General features: G+C 50.5%; 1 pseudogene; it reads right to left on the bottom strand.

Annotated features, from left to right (window-relative positions):
* Positions 1-6,472: 6,472 nt before the first annotated feature.
* LOC135532325 (myotubularin-related protein 4-like) overlaps positions 6,473-24,756 on the bottom strand; it is a 97,869-nt pseudogene continuing 79,585 nt past the window's right edge.

Below are 24,756 nucleotides of genomic sequence, written 5' to 3' on the forward strand. Positions count from 1 at the left end.
ACTGGCCCAACGCTCTAACCACTAGGCTACATGCTGGTTACTGGTCCAACGCTCTAACCACTAGGCTACATGCTGGTTACTGGTCCAACGCTCTAACCACTAGGCTACCTGCTGGTTATTGGTCCAACGCTCTAACCATTAGGCTACCTGCTGGTTACTGGCCCAACGCTCTAACCACTAGGCTACCTGCTGGTTACTGGTACAACGCTCTAACCACTAGGCTACCTGCTGGTTACTAGTCCAACGCTCTAACCACTAGGCCACATGCAGGTTACTAGTCCAACGCTCTAACCACTATGCTACCTGCTGGTTACTGGCCCAACGCTCTAACCACTAGGCTACCTGCTGGTTACTGGCCCAACACTCTAACCACTAGACCAACTGCTGGTTAATGGTCTAACGCCCTAACCACTACGCTACCTGCTGGTTACTGGTCCAATGCTCTAACCACTAGGCTACCTGCTGGTTACTGGCCCAACGCTCTAACCACTAGGCTACCTGCTGGTTACTGGTCCAACGCTCTAACCACTAGGCTACCTGCTGGTTCCTAGTCCAACGCTCTAACCACTAGGCCACCTGCTCCTCCAACATCCCATTGGATCCCCTCCTGTCAGGCCATCTTACCAACGTCTGAGGCTAAAGCCATTACAACACGAGGTTAACTGTCTGGAAGAAAATAAGATAAACAGTTAATGATGGCTACGAATGATCCTGTCCTTGATATCGTAACCTTTAGAGCAGGGAAGGGTATAACCGATATTGGAGAGTCCGCAGTTGGTCGCAGGCCTGCGTACCCACATGTACACATTTTGCCGCAGGGTGGAATACAATAAGACTATTCTACCTAACAAGTTGATATTGAGCTGCTTTTGGGGACGGCATTGCAGGAGATCTCCAATCCACCTGCTCTACTTCCTGGGTTGGCATGTGGAGGGAAGAGTGTTGGGGGGGGGGGTCTCAGTGTGATTGGTGTACAGCCAAGCTTCCTGTCCTGTGATTGGTGTACAGCCAAGCTTCCTGTCCTGTGATTGGTAAGGGGGCAGGTTTTACTGGTCTGAACTCAAAAGCCTGTTATGTGCATGATTGATTTTCTTTGTTGAAACCCCCCTTTGTTGAAAACCCCCCAAAAAATCTCAAACGTGCACTGAAAAGCTTTGAAGAAAAGAAAACAGTTCATGGTTGCACAACATCACATAATAACATAAAAAAACAGAATGAAGATGAAACATCCACGATATAGATAATATTTGTTTATTTTAATCAATAGGATCTCTTTTACAGTGCATTTGTTTTCTTTACACAATTATTCGCTAAGTGACAGGTTTTAGCCACTAGTACTGAATCAGATAATTATATATACTACATTACATTGCATATCTGGGATCCACCACTTCCTCATTCAGATTTTGCCATCAACACCCCGCGTGAAAGCCCCCCCCAAAAGAAAACAATGTTATTGGGCAATGGGTAACCGTGACAACCGTACAGGCTCACCGTCTCCAATTTAAATCTTCAGTTCGTACATTTATTAACAAATCATCTCCGTACCTCTCAATCTAACGTTCGACTCTTTACATCATTTTTAAAGCAGCTTACCATTAAAACAAACCAAGTACTGGCCAGTTCAGTTAGTGACCTGCTTGTCGTCTCCATGAGAAAAAGGTTTGAGAAATAAAATACAATATGGCACTTCTGTCTCAAGGAACAAAAAAAAACAGACCGATTCGACAGAAACAAAAAAAACACAGAACTTTTTTTTATTTTTCTTGCCATAAGGACAATTTCTAGGATCCACAACCAAACTGTAGCATGTAGCAACCAAACTGAAGTTTCCCGGTAAACTCGGTTTAGATACAAGGCTAGCCAAACTCCCCCTACGCTACAGGAAGAAAAGAAAATGTAAAAAAAGGAAATTCATAGCACTTCAGTACTTTCTCCAGAGTTATTTTAAGTGCCCGGCATTGACGTTCCTGGACAGGAACCTGACAAGAATTGGTTGATCAAAAGAGGAAGTCTAAAACAGTTAAAGCAGAACTATGTTACTGTAATCAACATCAAGCCTCTCTCGCATCAGTGTAGAAGTATAGACTTATATTCAAACCCCCTCCTTTCCCCATCAACGAACGACCACCAAGTACTCTCCAGGGGTGACCTTTCATTGTAAGTGATACTGTACGACAACACTCGGATTTGGATTCATGGCAAACAGTTGTCTCGTCTGGTCGCTTTAGCAGATTCATTAAAATGTTTCTTTTGAAGAGACTCGTCCGATCAGATGATAATTCTGGATCTGATCTTAATTAACCTTTGTCCACACAGATAGTGGGATACCTCAGATTTTCAAACGTTGTCAGGGCTACACTTGACAAAGACAGAACCACATTAACTGTGCATATCATTTTTTTTTTTTTATCATTTTTTTTTATATATTTTTTTTAAATTTTAAATAAACCTCACAGGAATGAACAAGTACACAACCAACCTAATGAACATAAAGACATTATCGTCATCATCAGGCTTCCAGTTACTTTAGCACTTGTCCATTTAATTTCAAACGCTTTACATTCAACCCCCCACACACAATAAAAGATACGACCGCAAGTAAAACAGAACATTTTTTCTTCTTCTTCTTCTCTCTCCTCCCTTCCGCTCGAGTTTGGTCTCAAATTTGCTGAAATAGACAAAGATCTTGTAGTGCACAAAATAATAATACAAAAAATGAGACTTTTAGATAATGTAGCAGCATTTTGCTTTTTTAAAGTTGTTGTAAGTCACCAGTAGAACAGGTAAAGGCGTTGGAATGCCCCACACTAAGGAGGGCGAGAGATTGTCCTCTGAGGAGAGTAGGGGTGTGTGAGTGAATGGGGGGGGTACATCATAGAGTGGCTTGTTGGTGTGTGACAGGTGCACTAGAGTGTGTGTGTGTGTGTGAGTGAGTGGGGGGGGTACATCATAGAGTGGCTTGTTGGTGTGTGACAGGTGCACTAGAGTGTGTGTGTGTATTGGGGGGGGGTACATCATAGAGTGGCTTGTTGGTGTGTGACAGGTGCACTAGAGTGTGTGTATGTATTGGGGGGGGGGGGTACATCATAGAGTGGCTTGTTGGTGTGTGACAGGGGCACTAGAGTGTGTGTGTGTGTGTGAGTGAATGGGGGGTACATCATAGAGTGGCTTGTTGGTGTGTGACAGGTGCACTAGAGTGTGTGTGTGTATTGGGGGGGGGGGGGGTACATCATAGAGTGGCTTGTTGGTGTGTGACAGGTGCACTAGAGTGTGTGTATGTGTGTGTGTATTGGGGGGTACATCATAGAGTGGCTTGTTGGTGTGTGACAGGTGCACTAGAGTGTGTGTGTATGTGTGTGTGTATTGGGGGGGTACATCATAGAGTGGCTTGTTGGTGTGTGACAGGTGCACTAGAGTGTGTGTGTATGTGTGTGTGTATTGGGGGGTACATCATAGAGTGGCTTGTTGGTGTGTGACGGGTGCACTAGAGTGTGTGTGTGTGTGTGGGGGGGTACATCATAGAGTGGCTTGTTGGTGTGTGACAGGGGCACTAGAGTGTGTGTGTGTGTGTGAGTGTATGGGGGGGTACATCATAGAGTGGCTTGTTGGTGTGTGACGGGGGCACTAGAGTGTGTGTGTGTGTGTGGGGGGGGGTACATCATAGAGTGGCTTGTTGGTGTGTGACAGGTGCACTAGAGTGTGTGTGTGTGTATTGGGGGTGGGGTACATCATAGAGTGGCTTGTTGGTGTGTGACGGGGGCACTAGAGTGTGTGTGTGTGTGTGTGGGGGGGGGTACATCATAGAGTGGCTTGTTGGTGTGTGACAGGTGCACTAGAGTGTGTGTGTATGTGTGTGTGTATTGGGGGGGGGGGTACATCATAGAGTGGCTTGTTGGTGTGTGACAGGTGCACTAGAGTGTGTGTGAGTGTATGGGGGGGGGTACATCATAGAGTGGCTTGTTGGTGTGTGACAGGTGCACTAGAGTGTGTGTGTGTGTGTGTGAGTGTATGGGGGTACATCATAGAGTGGCTTGTTGGTGTGTGACAGGTGCACTAGAGTGTGTGTGTGTGTGTGTATTGGGGGGGGGTACATCATAGAGTGGCTTGTTGGTGTGTGACGGGTGCACTAGAGTGTGTGTATGTGCGTGTGTATTGGGGGGTACATCATAGAGTGGCTTGTTGGTGTGTGACAGGTGCACTAGAGTGTGTGTATGTGTGTGTGTATTGGGGGGTACATCATAGAGTGGCTTGTTGGTGTGTGACAGGTGCACTAGAGTGTGTGTGTGTATTGGGGGGGGTACATCATAGAGTGGCTTGTTCGTGTGTGACGGGTGCACTAGAGTGTGTGTGTGTGTATTGGGGGGGGGGTACATCATAGAGTGGCTTGTTGGTGTGTGACGGGGGCACTAGAGTGTGTGTGTGTGTGTGTGTGGGGGTACATCATAGAGTGGCTTGTTGGTGTGTGACAGGTGCACTAGAGTGTGTGTGTATGTGTGTGTGTATTGGGGGGGGGGTACATCATAGAGTGGCTTGTTGGTGTGTGACGGGTGCACTAGAATGTGTGTGTGTATTGGGGGGGGGGTACATCATAGAGTGGCTTGTTGGTGTGTGACAGGTGCACTAGAGTGTGTGTGTGTGTATGGGGGGGGGGGGGTACATCATAGAGTGGCTTGTTGGTGTGTGACGGGTGCACTAGAGTGTGTGTGTGTGTGTGTGTATTGGGGGGGTACATCATAGAGTGGCTTGTTGGTGTGTGACGGGTGCACTAGAGTGTGTGTGTGTGTATTGGGGGGGGGGGGGTACATCATAGAGTGGCTTGTTGGTGTGTGACGGGTGCACTAGAGTGTGTGTGTGTGTGTGTGTGTATGTGTGTGTGTGTGTGTGTGGGGGGTACATCATAGAGTGGCCTGTTGGTGTGTGACGGGTGCACTAGAGTGTGTGTGTGTGTGTGTGTGTATGTGTGTGTGTGTGTGTGTGGGGGGTACATCATAGAGTGGCTTGTTGGTGTGTGACAGGTGCACTAGAGTGTGTGTGTGTGTATTGGGGGGGTACATCATAGAGTGGCTTGTTGGTGTGTGACGGGTGCACTAGAGTGTGTGTGTGTGTATTGGGGGGGGGGGGGGTACATCATAGAGTGGCTTGTTGGTGTGTGACGGGTGCACTAGAGTGTGTGTGTGTGTGTGTGTGTGTGTGTGTGTGTGTGTGTGTGTGTGTGTGTGGGGTACATCATAGAGTGGCTTGTTGGTGTGTGACAGGTGCACTAGAGTGTGTGTGAGTGTATGGGGGGGTACATCATAGAGTGGCTTGTTGGTGTGTGACAGGTGCACTAGAGTGTGTGTGTGTATTGGGGGGGGTACATCATAGAGTGGCTTGTTCGTGTGTGACGGGTGCACTAGAGTGTGTGTGTGTGTATTGGGGGGGGGGGTACATCATAGAGTGGCTTGTTGGTGTGTGACGGGGGCACTAGAGTGTGTGTGTGTGTGTGTGTGGGGGGGTACATCATAGAGTGGCTTGTTGGTGTGTGACAGGTGCACTAGAGTGTGTGTGTATGTGTGTGTGTATTGGGGGGGGGGGGGTACATCATAGAGTGGCTTGTTGGTGTGTGACAGGTGCACTAGAATGTGTGTGTGTATTGGGGGGGGTACATCATAGAGTGGCTTGTTGGTGTGTGACAGGTGCACTAGAGTGTGTGTGTGTGTATTGGGGGGGGGGGTACATCATAGAGTGGCTTGTTGGTGTGTGACGGGTGCACTAGAGTGTGTGTGTGTGTGTGTGTGTATTGGGGGGGTACATCATAGAGTGGCTTGTTGGTGTGTGACGGGTGCACTAGAGTGTGTGTGTGTGTATTGGGGGGGGGGTACATCATAGAGTGGCTTGTTGGTGTGTGACGGGTGCACTAGAGTGTGTGTGTGTGTATTGGGGGGGGGGGGTACATCATAGAGTGGCCTGTTGGTGTGTGACGGGTGCACTAGAGTGTGTGTGTGTGTGTGTATGTGTGTGTGTGTGTGTGTGTGTGGGGGGGTACATCATAGAGTGGCTTGTTGGTGTGTGACAGGTGCACTAGAGTGTGTGTGTGTGTATTGGGGGGGGGTACATCATAGAGTGGCTTGTTGGTGTGTGACGGGTGCACTAGAGTGTGTGTGTATTGGGGGGGGGGGTACATCATAGAGTGGCTTGTTGGTGTGTGACGGGTGCACTAGAGTGTGTGTGTGTGTGTGTGTGTGTGTGTGTGTGTGTGTGGGGTACATCATAGAGTGGCTTGTTGGTGTGTGACAGGTGCACTAGAGTGTGTGTGAGTGTATGGGGGGGGGTACATCATAGAGTGGCTTGTTGGTGTGTGACAGGTGCACTAGAGTGTGTGTGTGTGTGTGTGTGAGTGTATGGGGGTACATCATAGAGTGGCTTGTTGGTGTGTGACAGGTGCACTAGAGTGTGTGTGTGTTTGTGTGGGGGGTACATCATAGGGGGGTTGAGATGATGGATCTCCCAGTAGAGTACAGGTGCAGGGGGGCTATGATGCACCACTGTAGGACAACAGCCCCAGGATAGGACAGAGCAGGGCAGGACAGGACAGGGCAGGACAGGATAGGACAGGGCAGGATAGGGCAGGATAGGACAGGGCAGGATAGGACAGGGCAGGACAGGGCAGGACAGGGCAGGGCAGGGCAGGACAGGGCAGGGCAGGGCAGGGCAGGATAGGATAGGATAGGATAGGGCAGGGCAGGGCAGGACAGGGCAGGATAGGACAGGGCAGGATAGGGCAGGACAGGGCAGGGCAGGATAGGACAGGGCAGGATAGGACAGGGCAGGACAGGGCAGGGCAGGACAGGGCAGGGCAGGACAGGACAGGGCAGGACAGGGCAGGACAGGATAGGGCAGGATAGGACAGGACAGGGCAGGATAGGGCAGGATAGGACAGGGCAGGATAGGACAGGGCAGGATAGGACAGGGCAGGATAGGACAGGGCAGGATAGGACAGGGCAGGATAGGACAGGATAGGACAGGGCAGGATAGGACAGGGCAGGATAGGACAGGGCAGGATAGGGCAGGACAGGTCACTGAAGCCTTCCTTCCAAACTGTATGTGTTTGACCAAAAGGGGTTAAACTCAGTGGGAGAACATCTGCTCCTCTTCCTCCTACATTTCATTTACTACCATCCCCTCTTCTACTCCAATCAGTATCTCTCATCCCCTCTTCTACTCCAGTCAGTGTCTCTCATCCCCAGCAGTCAATGGCCTCTCTCCATTCTCAAGCTTTGCCTCCCTCCCACAGAGCAACAACCACCACCCCCCCCCACAGCCATGACCAGACCATGTTAGGGTAGTGGGAATGGGGCACTTGGCTCATATCTGTCCAAAGCTGACCCAAGATGGTGCTGATCCAGGTCCTAACTGAACCGAGCCAAGCCAGGCCAGACTGAGCCATTCAGTAAAGGGCCCTCTCTCTCTCTCTCTCTCTCTCTCTCTCTGGTCTCTCAGCTGGAGGCTGTGGCGATGGGCTTCTTGAGCTGCTGGCTGTGGATCTCTCTGTTCCTAGCCTCCAGCAGCAGGTCACAGCAGACGTTACACACCAACACAGGGTCATACAGCTGCTGGTCTGGGATGGGCAGCTTCAGGTGGCAGCAGTCTTTACAGAACACATTGCCACAGTTCCTGAGGAGGACAGAGTAAGAGGACAGAGTAAGAGGACAGAGTAAGAGGACAGAGTCAACTAGATTCACATTTCAGTCATTTAGCAGACGGTCCTTATCCAGAGAGTACATTTAACTAATCCAGGGACATCTCCTATCCAGGGACATCTCCTATCCAGGGACATCTCCTATCCTATCCAGGGACATCTCTTATCATATCCAGGGACATCTCCTATCCAGGGACATCTCCTATCCAGGGACATCTCCTATCCAGGGAATCTCCTATCCTATCCAGGGACATCTCTTATCCAGGGACATCTCCTATCCAGGGACATCTCCTATCCAGGGACATCTCCTATCCAGGGACATCTCTTATCATATCCAGGGACATCTCCTATCCAGGGACATCTCCTATCCAGGGACATCTCTTATCCTATCCAGGGACATCTCTTATCCTATCCAGGGACATCTCTTATCCTATCCAGGGACATATCCTATCCAGAGACATCTCTTATCCAGGGACATCTCTTATCCAGGGACATCTCCTATCAAGGGACACCTCTTATCCTATCCAGGGACATCTCTTATCCAGGGACATCTCTTATCCTATCCAGGGACATCTCTTATCCTATCCAGAGACATCTCCTATCCAGAGACATCTCCTATCAAGGGACACCTCTTATCCTATCCAGAGACATCTCCTATCAAGGGACATCTCTTATCCTATCCAGAGACATCTCTTATCCAGAGACATCTCTTATCCAGGGACATCTCCTATCCAGGGACATCTCCTATCCAGGGACATCTCTTATCCAGGGACATCTCTTATCCAGGGACATCTCTTATCCTATCCAGGGACACCTCTTATCCAGAGACACCTCTTATCCAGAGACACCTCTTATCCAGAGACACCTCTTATCCAGAGACACCTCTTATCCAGGGACACCTCTTATCCAGGGACACCTCTTATCCAGGGACACCTCTTATCCAGGGACACCTCTTATCCAGGGACACCTCTTATCCAGGGACACCTCTTATCCAGGGACACCTCTTATCCAGGGACACCTCTTATCCAGGGACACCTCTTATCCAGGGACACCTCTTATCCAGAGACACCTCTTATCCAGGGACACCTCTTATCCAGGGACACCTCTTATCCAGAGACACCTCTTATCCAGAGACACCTCTTATCCAGAGACATCTCGACTTTTTGATTGACGCTTAACAAACCTGCAGTGATGTCGCCGCTTGGCCATCCAGAATTCACAGTCACAGTTGAAACAATGAGAGGCCATGTGATCAGGCACCCACCTCGTGACCTACACACACACACACACACACACACACACACACACACACACACACACACACACACACACACACACACACACACACACACACACACACACACACACACATTAGAACAGTGTGCGGCAGATGGGTATCTGGGGCAGAAAGGTAAAAGGAGAGTGGGAGGGGTTAGAGGTAGGGGGTTGGGTATTGGGGTTAGGGGGCTATGTGTTGGGATTAGGGGTTTAGGTGGTAGGGTATTGGGATTAGGTGTTGGGGTTAGGTGGTAGGGTGTTGGGGTTAGGGGCTAGGTGTTGGGATTAGGGGTTGGGGTTAGGGATTAGGGGTTGGGATTAGGGATTGGGGTTAGGGGGCAAGGTATTGGGATTAGGGGTTGGGTATTGGGATTAGGGTGTTGGGGTTAGGTGTTGGGGTTAGGTGTTGGGGTTAGGGGCTCGGTGTTGGGGTTAGGGGCTAGGTGGTGGGGTTAGGGGATTTTTTTGTCAAAAATGTATCACCCCTTAAAAAAGTGCTTTCTGGACCGTTTTTCGAAATTCTTTCGTTTTTTTTTGTCAATTACACATGTGTAAGAACTGTATGAATATACTTATGTCCAATTTTATGATCATAATTTTTTTATTTTTTTTACTTGCGCATTATTGCATGTGTTTTGTCCATCTGCAATATGATTTCATAGGAAGTCAGACGTCAAAAGTCAAAAATTATTAAATTTCATAAAAAACTTCACACACCCCTAAAAAAGTGCTTTCTGGACCGTTTTTCAATTTTTTTCGAATTTTGTGCATAAGGCACATTTTTACTTGTGCATAAGGCATATGTTTTGTGGGGGCCAAATGTCATAAGAAATTTGACATGCTCAAAATTCCTTCAGAAATGCAAAATTGACTGGCCTGATGAACTCGGGATGGCCGGGCAGTGATTGTTGTTCCTTTCAATCACTCGTGGTGTTGATTTCATCATGTCCATTTGTTTATGTTTTCTCACTTTTGCAAAGTCACTGTGCATTTGCAATATGGTTAACTGGTCATTCACCATCACCAATTTGTCATGCTATAAAAATCATGCAGGAATGCCAAATTGACTGAACCGATGAACTCGGGATGGCTGGGCAGTGATTCTGGTACCTCTCCATCGCTCGTTAGGGTTGATTCCAGAATGTCCATTTGGTGATGTTTCTCACTCTTTCAAAGTCGCTGTGCATTTGCCATATGGTTAACTGGGCATTCACCATCACCAATTTGTCATGCTATAAAAATCGTGCAGGAATGCCAAATTGACTGGCCCGATGACCTCGGGATGGCTGGGCAGTGATTCTGGTACCTCTCCATCGCTCGTTTGGGTTGATTTCAGAATGTCACTTTTGGTGATGGTACCTCACTGTTAAAACATATTGCAAATGTTTTCTCACTTTTGCAAAGTCACTGAAAATTTGTGCAGGAATGCCAAATTGACTGGCCCGATGAACTCGGGATGGCTCGGCAGTGATTCTGGTACCTCTCCATCGCTCGTTAGGGTTGATTCCAGAATGTCCATTTGGTGATGTTTCTCACTCTTTCAAAGTCACTGTGCATTTGCCATATGGTTAACTGGGCAGTCACCATCACCAATTTGTCATGCCATAAAAATCATGCAGGAATGCCAAATTGACTGGCCCGATGACCTCGGGATGGCTGGGCAGTGATTCTGGTACCTCTCCATCGCTCGTTTGGGTTGATTTCAGAATGTCAGTTTTGGTGATGGTACCTCACCGCTTAAACATATTGCAAATGGACAAGAGTCACCTGCAAGTCACCGTCCATCAGTCAATTTGATATCATTCAAAGCTAACTATTGGAGGCACTGTCAGTCTCTACGCACCCCAATAATACGTCCCTCCATTAAAACTGACTGATTTACACCGGGTTGAATGCACTATGCCTATCAAACTGCAGGCAGGTTATGGGTATACACTTTTAGGGCGATTTGAACCACTTCCGGTTGGTCCAGGAAGCTTAGAATCGACACAGGTAGACCTTATAGTGGCCTGATGGACTGGTACCAAAGACAGGTTCATACAGCATTCATAACCCATATAGACTCCAGGTTGTATTTAGGGGAGCAGGCAATGTATTCCTATGGGGAGAGAAGTCAATGCACACTGTTTTTATGTAAACACCTTCTTTTAACTGTGAAGGGTTAATGTCACACGGTCAAGGTTAGGCTTGCACAGATCGGGAGGACCTTAGGAACAGTCCTGTGTTTGAATTGTCCTTCTAAACCTAACGGTTCCGCCGCTGTCACCCAAAATCAAATGACATTGTGGTGCAGGCTTCATTGTGGGCCTATTTTTCTCATGGTCGCTGCGCTCAGACCGAGCGAGCTACGGTCAGCGGGCGCCTCGTTGGACTCGGCACGGCCTTGGGATTATGTTTATGCCATTGCCTGCTCTCTGTGTCTTTAAACACCGCGCTTTGTCACTCCATCCTTGCTGTGTGTGTGTGTGTGAGAGCTTTTCTTTGACATCTGTTGGGAGAAATGAGTGATTTTACAGTTCAGGAGGGTTGCCTAATCACATATGAAGTTTTGAAAAGATCTGACCTTTTTAACCCTTGGATACAGCCACTATGACACCATTTAAGGCACTTCCTGTTGGCACAGGAAGCTATAAATAAACTCATATCCTCATTGGGGTATGCCTTCACAGAATCCTGAGTTTTAAGTCTTTACGTTAAGAACTGAGTTATTTACGGAGGGTTTAGTGAGTGTGTGTTATTTCAGAAAATCATAGAAAATCACAGAAAATCACACCCTGCAACTGGATCTGTAACTGTTGAAAAAACCCCCCACCTATATCTGAACATCACAATCTGGTCATCGTACGATTTCTCTTAAATGACGATAGATAAATGGCTGATTTTTTTTTATTGACACCAGAGGCTCCTTGACTTTGACGTGAAGTGAAAAAATCATTTCTCTATTTTCATTTTGGACCTTTAATCCCAGAAATATGGCCATAACTCAAAAACCGTTGAGGCCTAGACGCCATCTTGTTCGGGGCCATCTGCCCATTATGCCAAACCTACGCTCACCAAGTTTCGGCTTCGAAATATTTTCAGTTTTCGAGATATGGCCCGTCGTGATTCGGGATGTTTTGTCCAATAGCAATATGATTGCTTATGCCCTCTTGTGGGATCTTCCGGCATAGCGGAAAAATGGACCAAAATGGATTATTTTATAAAACGAAAACCGAATGTCCGACAAAGTTCATTTGATGACTTCCCGGTAGGTCTGGCCCTGCCGCTCGGCCCGACGCCGTCCCCGAATTTTAAAAATGTTTTCGGACGTCTAGTAAGGGACCGTACAGTTCCAATATGGACTTTCTCACTAACCATACGGTGATTGTCAAAAAGTTCCCTTAAGGTATGGTAGGGTATTGGGTATTGATGGTAGGGTCTTGGGATTAGGGGGCTAGGTGGTGGGGTATTGGGGTTAGGTATTGGGGTTAGGGGGCTAGGTGGTGGGGTATTGGGGTTAGGTGTTGGGGTATTGGGATATTGGGGTTAGGGGGCTAGGTGGTGGGGTTAGGGGGTTAGGTGGTGGGGTATTGGGGTTAGGTATTGGGGTTAGGGGGCTAGGTGGTGGGGTATTGGGGTTAGGTGTTGGGGTATTGGGATATTGGGGTTAGGGGGCTAGGTGGTGGGGTTAGGGGGGTTAGGTGGTGGGGTATTGGGGTTAAATATATAAATAAAATATATCCCATTTAGCAGACGCTTTTGTCCAAAGCGACTTACAAGTCGGCTGGGGCCACTACTTTTACATATGGGTGGCCCCAGCGGGAATCGAACCCACGACGCTTGGCGTTGCAAGCGCCATACTCTACCGACTGAGCCACACAGGAGGGCTAGGTGGTGGGGTATTGGGATGGTAGGGTATTGGGGTTAGGGGGCTAGGTGTTGGGGTATTGTAGTTAGGTGGCTAGATGGTGGGGTATTGGGGTTAGGGGCCTAGGTGGTGGGGTATTGGGGTGGTGGGGTATTGGGGTTAGGGGCTAGATGGTGGGGTATTGGGTTGGTGGGGTATTGGGGTTAGGGGGCTAGGTGGTGGGGTATTGGGGTATGGTATTGTGGTGGTGGGGTATTGTGGTTAGGGGGCTAGGTGGTGGGGTATTGGGGTATGGTATTGGGGTGGTGGGGTATTGGGTTAGGGGGTAGGTAGTAGGGTATTGGGGTGGTGGGGTATTGTGGTTAGGGGGCTAGGTGGTGGGGTATTGGGGTTAGGGGGCTAGGTGGTGGGGTATTGGGGTTAGGTATTGGATTTAGGGGCTAGATGGTGGGGTATTGGAGTTAGGGGGCTAGGTGGTGGGGTATTGGAGTTAGGTATTGGATTTAGGGGGCTAGATGGTGGGGTATTGGGGTTAGGTATTAGATTTAGGGGGCTAGATGGTGGGGTATTGGAGTTAGGGGGCTAGGTGGTGGGGTATTGGGGTTAGGTATTGGATTTAGGGGCTAGATGGTGGGGTATTGGAGTTAGGGGCTAGGTGGTGGGGTATTGGGGTTAGGGGGCTAGGTGGTGGGGTATTGGGGTTAGGTATTGGATTTAGGGGGCTAGATGGTGGGGTATTGGAGTTAGGGGGCTAGGTGGTGGGGTATTGGGGTTAGGTATTGGATTTAGGGGCTAGATGGTGGGGTATTGGGGTTAGGTATTGGATTTAGGGGCTAGATGGTGGGGTATTAGAGTTCGGGGGCTAGATGGTGGGGTATTGGGGTTAGGTATTGGATTTAGGGGGCTAGATGGTGGGGTATTAGAGTTCGGGGCTAGATGGTGGGGTATTGGGGTTAGGTATTGGATTTAGGAGGCTAGATGGTGGGGTATTGGGGTTAGGGGCTAGGTGGTGGGGTATTGGGGTTAGGGGGGCTAGGTGGTGGGGTATTGGGGTTGGGGGCTAGGTAGTGGGGTATTGGAGTTAGGGGGCTAGGTGGTGAGGTATTGGGGTTAGGGGGCTAGGTGGTGGGGTATTGGAGTTAGGGGGCTAGGTGGTGAGGTATTGGGGTGGTGGGGTATGGTATTGGGGTTAGGGGGCTAGGTGGTGGGGTATTGGGGTTAGGTATTGGATTTAGGGGGCTAGGTGGTGGGGTATTGGGGTTAGGGGGCTAGGTGGTGGGGTATTGTGGTTAGGGGGCTAGGTGGCGGGGTATTGGGGTTAGGGGGTAGGTGGTGGGGTATTGGGGTTAGGTATTGGGGTGGTGGGATATGGTATTGGGGTTAGGGGGCTAGGTGGTGGGGTATTGGGGTTAGGTATTGGATTTAGGGGGCTAGGTGGTGGGGTATTGGGGTTAGGGGCTAGGTGGCGGGGTATTGGGGTTAGGGGGCTAGATGGCGGGGTATTGGGGTTAGGGGGTAGGTGGTGGGGTATTGGGGTTAGGTATTGGGGTGGCGGGGTATGGTATTGGGGTTAGGGGTCTAGGTGGTGGGGTATTGTGGTTAGGGGCTAGATGGTGGGGTATTGGGGTTAGGGGGCTAGATGGTGGGGTATTGGAGTTAGGGGGCTAGGTGGTGAGGTATTGGGGTGGTGGGGTATGGTATTGGGGTTAGGGGCTAGGTGGTGGGTTTTTTGGGGTTAGGGGGTAGGTGGTGGGGTATTGGGGTTAGGTATTGGGGTGGCGGGGTATGGAATTGGGGTTAGGGGTCTAGGTGGTGGGGTATTGTGGTTAGGGGGCTAGATGGTGGGGTATTGGGGTTAGGGGGCTAGATGGTGGGGTATTGGAGTTAGGGGGCTAGGTGGTGAGGTATTGGGGTGGTGGGGTATGGTATTGGGGTTAGGGGGCTAGGTGGTGGGTTTTGGGGTTAGGGGGTAGGTGGTGGGGTATTGGGGTTAGGTATTGGGGTGGCGGGGTATGGTATTGGGGTTAGGGGTCTAGGTGGTGGGGTATTGTGGTTAGGGGGCTAGGTGGTGGGGTATTGGGGTTAGGTATTGGGGTGGTGGGGTATGGTATTGGGGTTAGGGGGCTAGGTGGTGGGGTATTGGGGTGGTGGGGTATGGTATTGGGGTTACGGGTGGTGGGGTATTGTGGTATGGTTATATATAAGAAGCAGTAGAGAAAGAAACCTGCAGTAGACTATGAGGAACGCTGACCTCTGTGTCCTTCTGCTCCACTCTGTCCCAACTGCCCTCTGAGAAACGGTCCTCGCTGTGGTCTGACAGACTGTCCTCCTCATCACTGTCGTCTGACTCACGCAGACAAGTCTGGAGACGGAGAGGACACAGGTCAACACGAGAGGGAGGGTGACGAGAAGAGAGGGAGGGAGGGTGACGAGAAGAGAGGGAGGGAGGGAGGGTGACGAGAAGAGAGGGAGGGAGGGTGACGAGAAGAGAGGGAGGGAGGGTGACGAGAAGAGAGGGAGGGAGGGTGACGAGAAGAGAGGGAGGGAGGGTGACGAGACGAGAGGGATGGAGGGTGACGAGACGAGAAGGATGGAGGGTGACGAGACGAGAGGGAGGGTGACGAGAAGAGAGGGAGGGAGGGAGGGTGACGAGACGAGAGGGAGGGAGGGAGGGTGACGAGACGAGAGGGAAGGAGGGTGACGAGACGAGAGGGAGGGTGACGAGACGAGAGGGAGGGAGGGTGACGAGACGAGAGGGAGGGAGGGTGACGAGACGAGAGGGAGACGAGAGGGAGGGAGGGAGACGAGAGGGAGGGAGAGAGGGAGGGAGGGAGACGGGGAGGGAAGGGAGACGAGAGGGAGGGAGGGAGGGAGACGAGAGGGAGGGAGGGTGACGGAGGGAGGGAGGGTGACGGAGGGAGGGAGGGTGACGGAGGGAGGGAGGGAGGGTGACGTGGCGGAGGGAGGGTGACGAGACGAGAGGGAGGAGGGAGGGTGACGAGAGGGAGGAGGGAGGGTGACGAGACGAGAGGGAGGAGGGAGGGTGACGAGGACGAGAGGGAGGAGGGAGGGTGACGAGACGAGAGGGAGGAGGGAGGGTGACGAGACGAGAGGGGGAGGGAGAAGAGACGAGAGGGGGAGGGAGGGTGACGAGACGAGAGGGAGGGAGACGAGAGGGAGGGAGGGTGACGGGAGGGAGAAGAGACGAGAGGGGGAGGGAGGGTGACGAGACGAGAGGGAGGGAGGGTGACGAGAAGGAGGGAGGGAGGGTGACGTGGCGAGAGGGAGGGAGGGTGACGTGGCGAGAGGGAGGGAGGGAGGGTGACGTGGCGAGAGGGGGAGGGAGGGAGGGTGACGTGGCGAGAGGGAGGGAGGGTGACGTGGCGAGAGGGAGGGAGGGTGACGAGACGAGAGGGAGGGAGGGTGACGTGGCGAGAGGGAGGGAGGGTGACGAGGGACGAGAGGGAGGGAGGGTGACGAGACGAGAGGGAGGGTGACGAGAGGGAGGGAGGGAGGGTGACGAGAGGGAGGGAGGGAGGGTGACGAGAGGGAGGGAGGGTGACGAGACGAGAGGGGGAGGGAGGGAGTGTGACGAGAGGGAGGGTGACGAGAGGGAGGGTGACGAGAGGGAGGGAGGGAGGGTGACGAGCAACGTTTTGGTTATTATTACCCTCTCTATTGAAGTGTAATTCCACCAGAGGTAACATTTGGGTTGTAATTATGAAGTATTTAGTAATGACCTCCATGCACATCCTTTCACAACACAGTAACAACACACTGAGTACTGTTCAAAGTCCAGCTCGGACCGCTACTCACAATGTCGTCCTCGTAGTCGACGTCAGGCTCGGAGGGCGGCGTGCTGTACTGTTTCCTCTCCAGCCTCATCTGCAGCTGGCGCACCTGGCTTCTCAGCACCTCCACTTCCTGTTTATACCCCGCCTCCATCTGCCTGAGGCGCTGCTGCACGGCGTCCACAGGCACCGGCAGACCATCATCATCCAGGTAGGCCGGGTAGGGCTGGGGGAGGCTGAGGAGCAAGGGGAGGCTGGGAGGAGATGGCAGGTTGAAAAGGTAAGGGGTGAGCTGGTGGTGGTTGGGCCCATGATGGCAGCGTAGCCCGAGCTGCTTCTGACTGCAGAGAGCCAGCTGGACCCTGACTTGACAGGGCTGGAGCTGACTGGGGCTGGAGCCGAGGAGCGAACCCTTTCCTCCCTCTCCCTTCGGCCGTACTGCCAACCCCGTTCGGCGCGGCCATGCCCTGGGTGCGCAGTAGCTTGCCAGCCAGGCGTCGGCTCTGGTAGGCCGTGGGCTGGAGGGCACGACAGAAGCCTGACGAGAGGTTGGCTGAGAGACCAGAGTGGCTGGCCGCAGTGCTGCAGGCAGACTGGACCATGCCCTGGACACTGTCCCAGTGAGAGCCCAGCAGAGACAGCTCCTCACTGACACACAGTTGGTTCTGGGAGACCGGGCGTCGCAATGCCACAGCCTGGCTGTTGTCAACAGGGGGCACTGTGGAGGTGGAGGATGCTGCTCCTTTTGACGTTGGGACTGCTACCACACACTCTCTCAGAGGCACTAAGTTTCTACCACTCACACTCTCTGTCCTCTTCCCCTCTCTCTCCTCTCCCTGGGTCTCGGGTAAGGCCCATTCTGTGGCTTTGGGCTGGCCTAGACTTTCTCTGATTCTAGGGGGCAGCGTTGGTGGGACCTCTGCTTCGTCCGTGAGCGTCTCGGTGGAGTCCTCCATGACCGTAGGGAACGTGGGAACGAGCTGCTCGAGTGCCAGCAGCCCTGCAGAAGCGGAGGGGGCGTTCTGGAGGCCGTTGGGGATAGGCCCGTTCAGAACGGCTGCCGGTAGCGGGCCCTTCCAGGCAGGTGGTGATGGCGTGCAGGCAGGACGGGGAGTGACCGAGGCAGTCCTGGAGGGACTGCCAGCCGTCTGATGTGGCAGTCGAGGGGGGGGAACTGGGGGGTTAGCGGTCTGGGAGAGGGCCTGGTGAAGGAGGGGTGTGAGCAGGGGGAGAGGGGGAAGTGGGGGTTGCCCTGCTCCAGAGCGATGGGGGGAGGGGCTGGGTGGTGAGACAGATCTCCTCTCTCATCTCTGCCTCCTCGAAGCCCTCTTCCCTCTGCTCCATCTCCACGGGTGTGGTAGGAGGAGTCTGAGTGACAGGCTCCACCTCCGAGTCGTCGCTTTCCAATCCCGTGTCAGGGCTGACGTCCTCGGGGCTGTCGGGTGCGGCCCCTCCTCCTACAGAAGCCATAGGCTCCAGGCCATGGGCAGTACGGGCCTCCTGACAGTGCTTGTTGAGGTTGGGGTCGCTGGAGGTGCGTGTGAGGGCCACTCCGTTCTCAAAGGCAGACACCAGGTTGTCCATGGAGCGAGTCTTAGGAAGCCTGCACAGAGGGGTATAAGTACAAATCTCAAGTTAAAGAAAGTGGTGGAGCTTCGTTAAATCAGGTGTGCTTCCCTTCTGTACCACTAGAGGGCAGGCAGGTGAGCTTCCCTTCTGTACCACTTAGAGGGCAGGCAGGTGAGCTTCCCTGCTGTACCACTAGAGGGCAGGCAGGTGAGCTTCCCTGCTGTACCACTAGAGGGCAGGCAGGTGAGCTTCCCTTCTGTACCACTAGAGGGCAGGCAGGTGAGCTTCCCGTCTGTACCACTAGAGGGCAGGCAGGTGAGCTTTTCTTCTGTACCACTAGAGGGCAGGCAGGTGAGCTTCCCTTCTGTACCACTAGAGGGCAGGCAGGTGAGCTTCCCTGCTGTACCACTAGAGGGCAGGCAGGTGAGCTTCCCTGCTGTACCACTAGAGGGCAGGCAGGTGAGCTTTCCTTCTGTACCACTAGAGGGCAGGCAGGTGAGCTTTCCTTCTGTACCACTAGAGGGCAGGCAGGTGAGCTTCCCTGCTGTACCAGTACCGAGTCAGTGTGCAGGGGAACAGGTTAGTTGAGGTAATATGTACATGTAGGTAGGGATGAAGTGACTATGCATAGATAATAAACAGTGAGTAGCAGCAGTGTACTCAAACAAATAGAGTGTCAATGTAAATAGTCTGGCTGGCCATTTGACTCCTTGTTTAGCAGTCTTATGGCTTGGTGGTAGAAGCTGTTGAGGAGCCTTTTCTAAAAACACTAGAGCTGTAGATGCAGAGCCCCACATGCAGTTTTCACCATGAGCCTGTTCATCTTGATTTACCCCCACTGTGAGTAAACCCTTAAATCAATAACTAAAATAAATCCTTGAAAAGACAAGCGCTCAACAGATACAAGGAGATATAAGAGACAGAGAGAGAAGAATAGAGTGAGTGGACAGAGAGAGAAGAATAGAGAGAGTGGACAGAGAGCGAAGAATAGAGTGAGAAGAATAGAGTGAGTGGACAGAGTGAGAAGAATAGAGTGAGTGGACAGAGTGAGAAGAATAGAGTGAGTGGACAGAGTGAGAAGAATAGAGTGAGTGGACAGAGAGTGAAGAATAGAGTGAGAAGAATAGAGTGAGTGGACAGAGAGAGAAGAATAGAGTGAGAAGAATAGAGTGAGAAGAATAGAGTGAGTGGACAGAGAGAGAAGAATAGAGTGAGAAGAATAGAGTGAGTGGACAGAGAGAGAAGAATAGAGTGAGTGGACAGAGAGAGAAGAATAGAGTGAGAAGAATAGAGTGAGTGGACAGAGAGAGAAGAATAGAGTGAGAAGAATAGTGTGAGTGGACAGAAAGAGAAGAATAGAGTGAGACGAATAGAGTGAGTGGACAGAGAGAGAAGAATAGAGTGAGACGAATAGAGTGAGTGGACAGAGAGAGAAGAATAGAGTGAGAAGAATAGAGTGAGAAGAATAGAGTGAGAAGAATAGAGTGAGAAGAATAGAGTGAGAAGAATAGAGTGAGTGGACAGAGAGAGAAGAATAGAGTGAGAAGAATAGAGTGAGTGGACAGAGAGAAGAATAGAGTGAGAAGAATAGAGTGAGTGGAAAGAGAGAGAAGAACAGAGAGAGTGGACAGAGAGAGAAGAACAGAGAGAGTGGACAGGAGAGTGGATAGCCCCACCTGTCCAGGGACCGTGAGGTGAGCTCGTCTCCCTGTACGCTGGGGGACAGGTAGAGCTCCATGGCGTCCTCGGCAGAGGTGCAGGGAGAGGAGGTGGGTAGGTAGACGGACGTCCACAGCTGCAGGGCCCGGGTGTGGCACACCGGCTGCAACACCTGGACACAGGGGACAGGTTGGAGCAGAGGTCAGAGGTTAAAAAACCCCCACAAATAACATTTTGTCTCAGTAAAGCCATTTAAAATGTTGCTGACACTACATGGCCAAAAGTATGTCGACAGCCCTTCAAATTATTATAAATTGGCTATTTCAGCCACATCCGTTGCTGGTAGGTGTATAAAATCGAACACACCACCATGCAATCTCCATAGACAAACATTGGCATTAGAATGGCCCGTACAGAAGAGCTTAGTGATTTTCAACGTGGCACTGTCATAGGTTGCCACCTTTCCAACAAGTCAGTTCGTCAAATGTCTGCCCTGCTAGAGTTTCCCCGGTCAACTGCTGTTATTGTGAAGATGGAAACGTTTAGGAGCAACAACGGCTACGCCGCGAAGTGGTAGGCCACACAAGCTCACAAACGTGACCACCAAGCGTTGAAGCGCGTAAAAATCGCTTCATGAAATGGGTTTCCGTGGCCAAGCAGCCGGCTATAGTGGTGTAAAGCTCGCTGCCATTGGACTCCGGAGCAGTTGGAAACGCGTTCGCTGGAATCACGCTTCACCATCTTACAGTCCATGAACGAATCTGGGTTTGGCGGATGCCGGGAGAACGTTACCTGCCCCCAATGCATAGTGCCTACTGTAAAGTTTGGTGGAGGAAGAATAATTCCATTGAAGGGAAATCTTAACGTTACAACATACAATGACACTAGAAGATTCTGTGCTTCCAACTTTGTGGCAACAGTTTGGGGAAGGCCCTTCCCTGTTTCAGCACGACAATGCCCCCGTATAGTAAATAAAAAACAAATAAATACTAATAATAACATACATGTACAGTGCCTTGCGAAAGTATTCGGCCCCCTTGAACTTTGCGACCTTTTGCCACATTTCAGGCTTCAAACATAAAGATATAAAACTGTATTTTTTTGTGAAGAATCAACAACAAGTGGGACGCAATCATGAAGTGGAACGACATTTATTGGATATTTCAAACTTTTTTAACAAATCAAAAACTGAAAAATTGGGCGTGAAAAATTATTCAGCCCCCTTAAGTTAATACTTTGTAGCGCCACCTTTGCTGCGATTACAGCTGTAAGTCGCTTGGGGTATGTCTCTATCAGTTTTGCACATCGAGAGACTGAATTTTTTTCCCATTCCTCCTTGCAAAACAGCTCGAGCTCAGTGAGGTTGGATGGAGAGCATTTGTGAACAGCAGTTTTCAGTTCTTTCCACAGATTCTCGATTGGATTCAGGTCTGGACTTTGACTTGGCCATTCCAACACCTGGATATGTTTATTTTTGAACCATTCCATTGTAGATTTTGCTTTATGTTTTGGATCATTGTCTTGTTGGAAGACAAATCTCCGTCCCAGTCTCAGGTCTTTTGCAGACTCCATCAGGTTTTCTTCCAGAATGGTCCTGTATTTGGCTCCATCCATCTTCCCATCAATTTCAACCATCTTCCCTGTCCCTGCTGAAGAAAAGCAGGCCCAAACCATGATGCTGCCACCACCATGTTTGACAGTGGGTATGGTGTGTTCAGGGTGATGAGCTGTGTTGCTTTTACGCCAAACATAACGTTTTGCATTGTTTCTAAAATGTTCAATTTTGGTTTCATCTGACCAGAGCACCTTCTTCCACATGTTTGGTGTGTCTCCCAGGTGGCTTGTGGCAAACTTTAAACAACACTTTTTATGGATATCTTTAAGAAATGGCTTTCTTCTTGCCACTCTTCCATAAAGGCCAGATTTGTGCAATATACGACTGATTGTTGTCCTATGGACAGAGTCTCCCACCTCAGCTGTAGATCTCTGCAGTTCATCCAGAGAGATCATGGGCCTCTTGGCTGCATCTCTGATCAGTCTTCTCCTTTTATGAGCTGAAAGTTTAGAGGGACGGCCAGGTCTTGGTAGATTTGCAGTGGTCTGATACTCCTTCCATTTCAATATTATCGCTTGCACAGTGCTCCTTGGGATGTTTAAAGCTTGGGCAATCTTTTTGTATCCAAATCTGGCTTTAAAATTCTTCACAACAGTATCTCGGACCTGCCTGGTGTGTTCCTTGTTCTTCATGATGCTCTCTGCACTTTTAACGGAACTCTTGAGACTATCACAGTGCAGGTGCATTTATACGGAGACTTGATTACACACAGGTGGATTGTATTTATCATCATTAGTCATTTAGGTCAACATTGGATCATTCAGAGATCCTCACTGAACTTCTGGAGAGAGTTTGCTGCACTGAAAGTAAAGGGGCTGAATAATTTTGCACGCCCAATTTTTCAGTTTTTGATTTGTTAAAAAAGTTTGAAATATCCAATAAATGTCGTTCCACTTCATGATTGTGTCCCACTTGTTGTTGATTCTTCACAAAAAAATACAGTTTTATATCTTTATGTTTGAAGCCTGAAATGTGGCAAAAGGTCGCAAAGTTCAAGGGGGCCGAATACTTTCGCAAGGCACTGTATGTATGTATGTATGTATGTATATATATGTATTTAAACCCTTATTTTTTTGCTACTAAACAGTCTCCATATATACTTCCATTCATGTTTTAAATGGTACCGGGGGACCTTCAGAAGAGTCTTGTGAGGCCTGTTCGGCGGTCCTAAACGTGGTGGAGAGAGTCTCACCTTTCCACAGAGGGGTCATATTTTTTGCTGCTGTGACATGTGAAGCACACCTGATCCCTCTGTTAATAACCAGGACAGGAGAAGAGAGGAAAAGAGAGGAGAGAAGAGAGGAGAAGACAGGAGAGAAGACAGGAGAGGAGAAGACAGGAGAGAAGAAGACAGGAGAGAAGAAGACAGGAGAGAAGAAGACAGGAGAGAAGAGAAGAGAAGAGAGGAGAAGACAGGAGAGAAGAAGACAGGAGAGAAGAGAAGACAGGAGAGAAGAGGAGAGGAGAAGAGAGGAGAAGACAGGAGAGAAGAAGACAGGAGAGAAGAGAGGAGAGGAGAAGAGAGGAGAGAAGAGAGGAGAGGAGAAGAGAGGAGAGAAGAAGACAGGAGAGGAGAAGAGAAGAGAGGAGAAGAGAGAACAGGAGAGAGAGAAGAGAGGAGAGAAGAGAGGACAGGAGAGGAGATAAGAGAAGAGAGGAGAGGTGAGGAGAGGGAGAGGAGAGGTGAGGAGAGGAGAGAGGACAGGAGAGGAGATAAGAGAGGAGATAAGAGAGGAGAGGAGAGGAGAGAAGAGAGGAGAGGACAGGAGAGGAGATAAGAGAGGAGAGGAGAGAAGAGAGGAGAGGAGAGAAGGAGCGGGGACAGTAGTGGGTACCATATCATGACCGGGGATGAAGAGGAAGTTCTGGAAGTTCTTGTTGCCGGAGCGGAGCAGAGACCAGACGGAGCAGGTGCGGTTGTGGATGTTGCGGACCCTCTCTCCCGCCCGTTGTTACACAGGAACGTCCCGTACAGACACGAGTACGTGTGCTGCACCAGCTTGACCTGGGGGAGAGGACCAAAAACACACACGCTAGGCCTTTACACATTCCTTAATATATACAGTAACACTCCTAAACTACTACACAGAACACAGTCACAGTACGCTTCTAAACTACTACACAGATCGCTCCTAAACTACTACACAGTACGCTCCTAAACTACTACACAGTACGCTCCTAAACTACTACACAGTACGCTCCTAAACTACTACACAGTACGCTCCTAAACTACTACACAGTACTCTCCTAAACTACTACACACTGGGATTCTCTGCCTCTAACCCTATTACAGGGGCTGAGTCACTGGCTTACTAGGGCTCTCTCATGCCGTCCCTAAGTGTGAGTTCTCTAATTTTCTCCTTCTCTCTCTCGGAGGACCTGAGCCCTAGGACCATGCCCCAGGACGACCTGACATGATGACTCCTTGCTGTCCCCAGTCCACCTGGCCATGCTGCTGCTCCAGTTTCAACTGTTCTGCCTTATTATTATTCGACCATGCTGGTCATTTATGAACATTTGAACATCTTGGCCATGTTCTGTTATAATCTCCACCCGGCACAGCCAGAAGAAGGCTGGCCACCCCTCATAGCCTGGTTCCTCTCTAGGTTTCTTCATAGGTTTTGGCCTTTCTAGGGAGTTTTTCCTAGCCACCGTGCTTCTACACCTGCATTGCTTGCTGTTTGGGGTTTTAGGCTGGGTTTCTGTACAGCACTTTGAGATATCAGCTGATGTACGAAGGGCTATATAAATAAATTTGATTTGATTTGAGTACGCTCCTAAACTACTACACAGTACGCTCCTAAACTACTACACAGAATGTGTGAAGAAAAGAGAGATTGACAAATAAGAAGATAAAGAGAGATGGTAAAGTCAAGGTGTAGTGTACGTACCAGGAAGGCTTCGTTGAACTCGAAGAGGCACGGGAACTGTTTGAACAGCTGATGAACACAGTCCAGCCACTGAAGGAAGACCGGGCACTGCTCACTCACGTCGGCAGCATTCTCCTGGTGACCACAGCGGTCGCCAAACTTATGACCGTAGTCCAACCACTCCGTCTCCACCAGTACCTGGAAACCCTGAAGAGGAGGGAGGACAAGTCGGATCCAACACTATACAGCTCCCTCCCTCCCTCCCTCCCTCCCAACCTCCCCCCCTCCCTCCTAACCTCCCCTCCCTCCCTCCCTCCCTCCCTCCCTCCCTCCCTCCTCTCCCTCCCAACCTCCCCTCCCTCCCTCCCTCCCTCCCCTCCCTCCCTCCTCTCCCTCCCAACCTCCCCTCCTCTCCCTCCTAATCTCCCCTCCCTCCTCTCCCTCCC

This window comes from Oncorhynchus masou, unplaced genomic scaffold (genome assembly GCF_036934945.1).
Source record: "Oncorhynchus masou masou isolate Uvic2021 unplaced genomic scaffold, UVic_Omas_1.1 unplaced_scaffold_1817, whole genome shotgun sequence".
NCBI lineage: Eukaryota > Metazoa > Chordata > Actinopteri > Salmoniformes > Salmonidae > Oncorhynchus > Oncorhynchus masou.